The sequence below is a fragment of the Protopterus annectens genome, chromosome 1.part1 (assembly GCF_019279795.1).
Source record: "Protopterus annectens isolate FY-2018-M chromosome 1.part1, PAN1.0, whole genome shotgun sequence".
Taxonomy (NCBI): domain Eukaryota; kingdom Metazoa; phylum Chordata; order Ceratodontiformes; family Protopteridae; genus Protopterus; species Protopterus annectens.
The window spans coordinates 601,333,905-601,343,991 of NC_056726.1; the positions used below are offsets into that span (position 1 = coordinate 601,333,905).

At 45.4% G+C, this 10,087-nt stretch overlaps 1 protein-coding gene across 1 annotated transcript in view; it reads right to left on the reverse strand.

Moving 5' to 3' along the window:
• DISC1 (DISC1 scaffold protein) overlaps nt 1–10,087 on the reverse strand; it is a 2,387,713-nt gene that overhangs the window by 704,573 nt on the left and 1,673,053 nt on the right. The window lies entirely within an intron of this gene.

Consider the following 10,087-nt stretch of genomic DNA (forward strand, 5'->3'; position numbering starts at 1 on the left):
TTTTCTTCACAGCCTGATGATCAACAGAATGCTTAGATGTGTTGTCAAGCATGATTTAATCTTCCTTTAAAACATCAATTGGTGCCACCCAAAAATAAACATGGCATTCTGTTGAAGAGGACTTGTGGGATGCATAAACATAAGGTACATGGCTGTATGCATAAACTGGAGAATGGCAGAGTGCCACTCACAAACATACTATCAGAGTCACAGTGTTATACAACCCAGCTATGCCATCTGGTCTCTGAACTCTCATTAGCAGAAATGCATGCAGATTACAGGTCATCTTATTTATAGCTAAGGAATGCAGAACAAAAGTGTATACTTTACACTTCTTGCTATAGTAACCTGTGTACACACAGGCAAAAGTAGCAGTGATTTACAATGACAGACCATGGAGGGGTACTTGTTGCAGGAGCTGCCATGCCAAATAAAGTATTGCATAATACCATATCCAGTTCTATCTGCTATGTGAATATCCCATCTGTTTCTGCATAGCAAGGTCTTATGCCCAAATTGTGCACTATAAAGCCCCCCTGCTTCTCCAGGGAAAAATACAAAGAAGTGCAAATACATTTCTGCTAATAAGCCACTTGTTTAGGCCGTGTTATATAAAGTGCAAACAAAACTTGCGGTGGTGGTCCTGCGGTAGCGTTGTCGCCTTACATTAAGACGTTGTCCTGTTCGATTCTCAGCTAGAGCGTCTTCTGTGTGGAAACATGCGTGAATGGGCGTACCTTCGTTGAAGGTTGTGCGTCAGGGCCGGCAACTCAGCTCGTAAAAATCTACTGCCAATCATTAGTGGACCGGAGTTCCACTGTAGCGACCCCGAACCGGGAAAAGCCGAAAGACACAACAACATATAAAGTGCAAACAACAGCTTCAGAAAGTAAGCATGGTAGCATTCATTCTGGGTCCTTCTGGGTCAGTGGCTGGAAGGAAGTTAAGTGTATTCAGACTTGGGGAATAAGATTTATTTCGCTGCTAAAGGCAGCATATGTGAAAAGGAGAAGGTTGATATAAGATATTTATGTTGCTGCTGGAGATACAGAAACTGGGAGAGGGTGTACAACATATTTTGACCTCTACTATGGATATGGAAACTTGTGTGCAAATTGTAGAACAGTCTGTCTCTGATCTTCAAACACAGCTGTCTGTGTACTACATCACCTTTAAAGTGTGTAAGTAACAACTTGAAAACCATTCTCAAACCAATTGTTTAAAACAGGATGCTAACCGGTGGCATAAACTAATAGTGAAGGAGATGACAACACTCAACCACTTGTACATCCTGCTCATGAATCATCATGCTTCTTACAAGCTGAAGCAACTTTGAAGTGAGGATGTGTTGGCAGAGGGGTGAAGGCTTCAGTGGAGCTGCCATGGGGCAGTAATACTTGTTGCTGTACTTTTGTGTTGTTTTTCCTGAAAAGCACTATTACTCCAGTATATGTGTTTCTGTCATATGTGTACTTGAGTTACTCAGCTTCGTGACATAACAACACAGGAGATGTATTTACAGCATTTTACTTTTTGACTAGGTAGGTGTAGTACACCCATTATCAACAGATTCCAAATGGACAGAAAGCTGGTTCTCACTGTTCATGACCTCTGTATACCATGCATGGATCCATGCAGCCTGTGTGGAAACCCCATCCTACTAGAGACAGACTACAGGCCACAGAAAAGTCTGTCTGTTTCTGGGCACATATTTGTCTGGGACATTCCAATGTGATATGAGTAAAAAAAGGAGTGCTCCAGACTGCAGCTACTCACATCTTGGACAAGTTCCTGGCTGTCATGCCAACAACAGCTGTGCAATTGTTTTAGAAGACAGCCTCTCTCACGTGTTCTCAAGGCCATCAGCTACACCCACATTGCTGCAAAGTTCTCTTCCAGGGGGATAAATGCTAATTATGTATCAACCAGAAAGAATGGTATTCCATGAACTGCCAGACCGTACATTCAACAGATAGCCAAATCTTCCATTTTCTGTCAGTGTAAGTGAAATGCATATTTCATGAACCTATCTCCTGAGATGTATGTTCCTCACAAAAGAGATTTCTGAAGGACATCTTGAGGGAAAGTATATATGGAACTGCAAATGACAGCATGTTAATGTAAGCCAAGAATATGTTCTAAGTCAGAAGTGACTGTAAGATTGCCAAGCCCTGCTTAATGACACCTATCAGCCACCCTCAATCACCTATACAACAAGCACACAGCCTGAATATCAATACAGCCTGAGTGTCAATGTGACTGAACAAGTATTTTGATTGATGGAGCTCTGATTCAAGTCTCTTGACATGTCTGGGGGTGCACTACGAGACACATAAAAGAGAAAGTACAGTTGTGTACACTTACCATAAATGTAGATGTTCGAGTGTATTCACTGTTACAGTCATCACATTTTTGTTATCCTGCCAGGGGTAGCTCTCAGTTGGCCTGAATACCAGAGGCTTAGTATTTCTGCATTGGTTGCTGTCACTCCAGGACTGATGTCAGGTCATTAGTGGTATACAAACAGGCAGCCAACGTCATTACATCAGCTTTTCTTGCCCTATCAGGAGCCCCCAATAGAGAGCTAGGTTATGGTGGAGAAATACCACCAGTAGAAAGTAAATACCAAAATTTCCTTGTAAGAAGAAAGAGAGAAAGAGAGAGAGAGAGAGAGAGAGACAAGGGGGATGGAGGGAGGGAAACCAGGACTGCAACAGTGAATACACTCTAACATCTACATTTATGGTAAGTATACACAACTGTACTATGTTCTTCATGTTTCACTGTTGCAGTCATCACATTTGGCTTGATTCCCAAAACTGAAGAAAAGGGTGGAGGCAGTCAAGAAAACTGGGGGCTGGCTAAGATGCCCTGCAAGATTGCGGTGGCAAAGCCTGCCCTGGATTTGGAGACGATAGGCAGGTGGCAATGATTGGTGACGGTATGAACAGATGTCCATGTTGCAGCCTCCAGGATGTCCCCGGTGAGGACCCCTCTGAGAAAAGCTGCAGAGGTGGAGGTTGCTCTTGTGGAATGCATCCTGACCCCCTTTGGGAGTGGTTTCCCATGTTGTTTGTAGCAGAAATGAATGCAGTGTGCTATCCATTTGGAGATTGTTTGCTTGGATATGGCCTTTCCCTCTGTTCCTGTAGTGAAGCTGACTAGCAATTGATCAGCTTTTCTAAAAGATTTAGTCTTGTCCAGGTAGAATCTGAGCTGTTTGTGCACATCTAGAGAGTGCAGAATCCTTTCCCCCTTGTTTTTTGTCAGTTAGGAAAAAAGGTGGGCAAATGAATGGATTGGTTGAGAGCCACACTGGGCACCACTTTAGGCATGAATGATGGGTTAGTCCTGATGGAGACCCTATCAGCATGGAAAATGATGAAAGGCTTCACAGCCATAAGTGCTTGTAGTTCTGATACTCATCTAGCGGAAGAGATGGCCAAGGCTGTCTTCCAAGAGAGAAATTTTAACTCTGCTGTTGCTGCAAGTTCAAAGGGGGGCAGGGTGAACTTTTCCAACACAAAGTTAAGGTCCCAGGCTGGAGTAGAAGCTCTTCTTGGTGGCCTCAAGTTGTTAGCCCCTCTTATGAACTGTTTGATGAGAGGGTGTGAGAATAGCGTTGGCTCTGTGCTGAAATGAGCAGAGATGGCTGAGGCATGAATTTTAATAGAAGAGAAGGATGGATCCCTGTGTAATAGGTCTGCCAGGTAATCCAGGATGAGAGGTAGGGAGGGCTGTGCCATTCCAGCTCCCTTAGCCTGGATCCAGGTGCAAAACCTTTTCCACTTGTCAGCATAGGATTTTCTAGTGCTGGGGAATCTGGCAGCTTTAGGAGAGGTTAGGCTGCCAGGTTGAGGGTCTGCAATTGGGGATGCATGAATTCTCCATTCCTCTGGGTCAGAAGTGTTGAGATCTGAGGTAGGTGCCATGGTGGCAGGGGTGACAGGTTGCGCAGCAGTGGGTACCAGTGCTGGCATGGCCAGTCTGGGGTAGTCAGGATTGCCCACGATTTTTCCTCCCTTATTTTGAGCAGTACCCTTGAAATGAGTGGTAGAGGGGGAAATGCATAGACCGAGATGTTTATCCACTGGAAGGATAGAGCATTCACTTTCCAAGCCTTGCTGTGAGGTTCCCTAGTGCAGAATTTGCTAAGCTGATGATTGGAGTAGGAGGCAAAGAGATCTACTTTCGGGGTGCCCCATTTCTGGGTAACAAGGGTGAAGGTTCTGAGGTCTAGCTGCCACTCATGTGGGTCTAGCAGGTTTCTGCTTAAGCTGTCTGCCAGTGAGTTTAGAGAGCCTGGCAGGAATTGTGTAGTTGCATGGCTGAAGGCGTGTGCCAAGGGGTCATGGCGAGCCTGCAGAGAGGATAAGAGCGAGTCCCTCCCTGCTTGTTGACATACCACATCACTGTGGTGTTTTCTGTTTTGATCCGTAAGGGCCCCATGGAAAGTAGGGGTCTGAAAGCTGCCAGTGTGTGCGCTGAACAGCTAACATCTCTTTTAGGTTGATGTGCAGATGTATTTGATTTGGGCTCCATTGGCCCTGAATGCATCTGCCATCCAGGTGAGCACCCCAGGCATAGTCTGATGCATCTGTGGTGAGGGTCTGGGTGGAGTGGGGTTGTGAAAAGGGAAGTCACTTGTTGTGGTTGCATGCTGCTGCCCACCAAAGAAAATCTTTCCTTAGACAAGGTATCATTGGTATAAGAGTTTCCAGGTCTTGAAAGTGCTGATACCAAAGGCTTTTTAGGTACCACTGTAGTTTCCTCATATGTAGTCTGGCATATGGAAGGTCAGAAGGAGTTGCATTGCGTTTTTGTGAACTTGGAGAAAGCATATGCTAGGGTGCCTAGAGAGGAGTTGTGGTATTGTATGAGGAAATCAGGAGTGGCAGAGGAGTATGTAAGAGTGGTACAGGATATGTACGAGGGTAGTGTGACAGTGGTGAAGTCTGCAGTGGGAGTGACAGATCCATTTAAGGTGGAGGTGGGATTACATCAAAGATCAGCTCTGAGCCCTTTCTTATTTGCAGTGGTGATGGACAGGTTGACAGATGAGATCAGACAGGAGGCCCCATGGACTATGATGTTTGCAGATGACATTGTGATCTGTAGTGAGAGTAGGGACCAGGTTGAGGAGACCCTGGAGAGGTGGAGATATGCTCTAGAGAGGAGAGGAGAGGAATGAAGGTCAGCAGGACTAAGACAGAATATGTGTGCGTGTGAATGAGAGGGAGGATAGAGGAATGGGGAGGATACAGGGAGTAGAGTTGACGAAGGTGGATGAGTTTAAGTACTTGGGATCAACAGTTCAGAGTAATGGTGAGTGTGGAAGAGAGGTGAAGAAGAGAGTACAGGCAGTGTGGAATGGGTGGAGAAGAGTGTCAGGAGTGATTTGTGACAGATGGGTACCGGTAAGAGTGAAAGGGAAGGTTGACAAGAGGGTAGTGAGACCAGCTATGTTGTATGGGTTGGAGACAGTGGCACTGACAAAAAGGCAGGAGTCAGAGCTGGAAGTGGCAGAGGTAAAGATGTTAAGATTTGCACTGGGTGTGACAAGGATGGACAGAATTAGGAATCAGTATATTAGAGGGTCAGCTTAGGTTAGACGCTTTGGAGACAAAGTCAGAGAGGCGAGATTGCGTTGGTTTGGACATGCTGAGGAGGGATGATGGGTATATTGGGAAAAGGATGCTAAGGATGGAGCTGTCAGGTAAGAGGAAAAGAGGAAGGCCTAATATAAGATTTATGGACATGGTGAGAGTGGACATGCAGGTGGTTGGTGTGACAGAGCAATATGCAGAGGACAGGAAGAAATGAGAACAGATGATCCACTGTGGCGACCCCTAATGGGAACAGCCGAAAGAGAAGAAGATATGGAATGAGCAGAATGCAAGAGGCCATGAACCCTAGAGCTTGCAGGATTTTCCTTGCAGATAACTGGGTTTTGGTGGCTAGTTGAGAGAAGTAGTCTGTCAGGTAGGCTTGTTTTTCTGAAGTAAGGAATGCCATCTGGGATGCTGTGTCCAAGCTTGCTCCCAGGAATATGATCTTTTTGTGTGGGGATTAGTTTTGATTTCTTTTCATTGATAGTATACCCCAGGGAGGTCAGTAGGTCCTTTACAAAGGTCAGGTGCTAAAGCAGCTTTTCGTGATTGTCTGCCTGAATCAGGCAGTCGTCTAAGTATGGGTAAATTTGAATATTTCTTTGTCTGCAAAAAGCAATGGCGGGAGCAAGACATTTTGTGAAAACTCTGGGAACAGTAGATAAGTCAAAGGGAAGCGCAGAGAAATGAAAGTGCATAAATCCTGCCCTGAAATGTAGGTATTTCCTGCATGATTCCCTGATTGGGATGTGCAGGTAGGCCTCTTTTAGGTCTAGGTTGGCTAACCAAGCATCCTTGGAAAGCATAAGAAGAAGCTGCTGGAGGGTGAGCATTTTGAATTTTGGTATCACCAGAAAGGTGTTTAGAATGGATAAATCGAGGATGGGGTGCCATTTGCCCTCTTTTCTGGGTACCAGGAAGAGTCTGGAGTAGAAACCTTGGTCTATCTGTTCTGCAGGAACATGCTCTATGGCCCTCATGGACAGCAGGGAAAGGACTTGCTTTTTGGCCTCTGCCCACTGGTTTGGAGGAAGACCTGGGAACCCTTTTGGGGTTAGCAGAGTGTGGAAATAAATTTGTATCCCTGGAGCACTACGTTGAGGACCCAGTGGTCATTGGTAATGGGGGCCCAGTTGCCTGCGTGGAAGGAGAGTTTTCCTCCTAGGGGCAAGAGCAGGTGGGCAGAGGGAGGGGGTGGAAGTCTGAAGCCATTGTGAGTTCTTACCACAAGGGGGTGGCTTTGCACTCCCTGTTTTTGAAGAGGAGGAACTACATTGCTTAGATCTCTGCATTCCCTGGGGCTGTTGTCTGGGGGGTCTGCTTCCCCTGGGTCAGGCTTGAGCTGGCCCGGAGGGGGCAGGAAAGGACCAGTTCTTGGAGGGGCAATGCATACTGAACATCAGAGGCTGGACCTGTAAGAAGTCTTTAACTGTCTGCATAGATTTAGCTTTTTCTTCCATCTTATGTAAGACCTCTTCTGCCTTGGTGCCAAATAAGTTGTCTTTGTTCAAGGGTGCTTCCAATAATGTGAATTTGACATGGTCTGGCAAGGTCTGTTCCTTAAGCCAAGCATGCCTTCTAATGACAGAACTGGTGACTGCTGTCCTGTAAGATCCTTCTAGGGTGTCAAAACCACATTGTAAGGTGTGCTTAGTTACTTGACTTGCAGAATGTATTAACTCTTGCAACTCTATTTTTTGCACAAGCAGGAAAAGAAGATATTTTTTGTTTGAGGAGTTCCATGGTATGTTGCTGATATTTCAGCATGTGGAACTAACAATTTAATACTCTAATAGCAAGAGTAGCAGAGGTGTATACTTTATTACCCCATCTGTCTAATGCTCGGGAATCCCTATCTGAGGGGGTGGGATTCTTAGCTGAGGTTGCTTTGATTCCTTTAGGTCCTTGAGAGATGACCTCGGGGTCAGCAGTAGGATTTGTGAAAAACATTTATGAGAGTCAGGGACTCTATAATACCTGTCAGGTTTCCTGGGAGCAGGAGGGAGGGTGTCAGGAGTCAGACTGGATTCCATAAAAACATCATCCACAACATCCAGGACAGGAGGAATGGCCAGAGGTCTGTGCTGTGGTAGATCTAAGAATTCCCTGAGTCACTTTTTAGACTGAGGATAGTCCTGACATTCCCTTTGGAAATGCTCCCTTAAGGTATGTAGGATTTCCCCAAAGGAAAAGTCCACGAGTGAAGAGGCTGAAGGGATGGATTCCTCTGCATCAGAATCCTCATAAGCAGAGATGGGTTGCATATCTTCATATTCAGATGCATCAGAGTCATCGGACTCCTGTTCAGATAAAACTACTGGGGACAAGTCTCTTTTCTCTTTTGGTAGGGGTAGGCTGGCTTCCCCTAATAAGCATTATAAGGTCATCCATCATTTTAAGCATTTGAGACTGACGCAAGGAAGCAGGTGCCTGAGTTTGGGTCGTCATTTTTTTTTGGGTGTGGTTCGTACCCTGGGCCTTAGAAACTCAGTTGTTTTCGAAAGAACTGAAGAAGCAAAAGAAGTCATTGGTCTGTGTCAAGTATCGGTAGTGCAAAGTACTTCCTTGGAAACTGGTGCCTGCTCAGCGGCTCCGGACCCATCCAAGATAGAGACATCCACAGGATCCTTAGTCGAAGAAGAGTCTCGCGGCATACCAGACTCCGAAAGGGTCTCGGTAGCAGCCTGTGAATATATAGAAGCGGGCGTCGGGAGCTGCAAAACCACCTCACTGAGGACTGGAGAACTGACAACTAGCTTAACGGAAGCGTAGTCAGCAGTGTTGGACCTGTGTGGTCTGTCTCTCTCTTTATCCTTACATTTTTTCAGAAGATCGGTAGTTGGATGGCTTACCAAAGCCATATCGGAATTCCAAGGACTGACAGCAAAAATATCTAGCTAGAATAAGGGCCCGACGAAGAAAAGTTCTGGTATTGAACAAAGCACAAAAGCGACAGCGGGGGACGTCGTGGTCTGAGCTTAAACAGGTGACGCAATAAGAATGGAAGTCTTGGTGTGGTATTGGCTTTCTACAGGCGAGAATTTTTTACTTTTTTTGACATCGGTTAGAGCAAAAAACAAGGATCCCCAATGGGGTACTTAGCTTTAGAAGACTTCAACTTCAATTTGGAAATGAAAACTCAGGTAGTGGCCGTCCGGCACTCATGCGAACTGCTTCTGCCTTGGGCTCCTTGTCAAGAAAGACTGATGTAATGGCATCAGCTGCCTGTTTTTATACCACTGATGACCTGACATCAGTCCTGGAGCAACAGCAACCGACGCAGAAATACTAAGCCTCTGATATTCAGGCCAAATGAGGGCTACCCCTGGCAGGATAACCCAAATGTGATGACTGCAACAGCGAAACACTAAGAACATCAATTAATATGGTCACTGCATGAGCGGTTCTGCATAACATAAAGCATATTGTGCTCTTTCAGTATTGGGTGTACAAAACCTGTCTCCAAACCTCATACAAATGACTAGGAATAGCACATCACTTGACGACAGCTATAAAATACTTGTGGATGGACAGTGTAATATGCCCATGTGCAGGTTATACAGAAGCATCTCATGCCAAACCATGTGGCATGACATGCCATTTAGTATAATCAGTGCACAGAAAAAAAAAAGATGATGTACCCCACCAGGTGCAGTTGCCTTGATGATACTATCCCAGGACATGATGGAGCGTGTGCATGTTCAAAGCTCCAAAGAGTACCCACATTTTAAACAAGAAAAGGCTTCACAGTAGGCACTGACCAGACAGTGATGGCACATTAGATGAGTAGCCACAAGCTCACCCAAGTAGACTCCAGGAGGCACCAAAGTACATCATCCACTGTGCTACATTCTGCAATGCAGTTGGTCACATCATGAGACAGATGTAGCATCACATGTAGGTCCACCCATAATGAACGTTTCACACATCCAGAGGAGACATGCTTCACCACTAGGTATTTGTGGAGGGATATTGTGGCTATAGCTGGGCTACATACTTTATACCACAATGCAGATGTGTGTCTAAGAAGGAGTTACTGGAGTCTAGTGGTCAACTGTGGTAGGGTATAAAGTATATAGGTTGTCTAACTGCATGGCTAATTACCAAGGCCTTTGCTGTTGTCATTATTTGAAGATCTGAATCCATTCCACATTTATGTTCAAACTAACCATAGCCATACACAGCCAAGCTAGGTATGTAAAGCCCACCAAAACTTATACATCACATCAAAAACAACATGTACCATGAATGTGAACTTGTGCTGGTCTGTTCCTGTGGTAACAGCACTCCCATGCAGTCAGCTATCATTCTCTTATTTGATCCAATATTCTGAACATGGTATCGCTCAGTCCCCCTGAGCATAATGGAAGTCTATGTGATGTGCCATGTAAACCTCCGGTGACAATGGCCCAGGAAGCAAACATCTGACACTGAAGGTGCTTGTTAGACTGGTGCAGCATATACGCAACATTCACCCT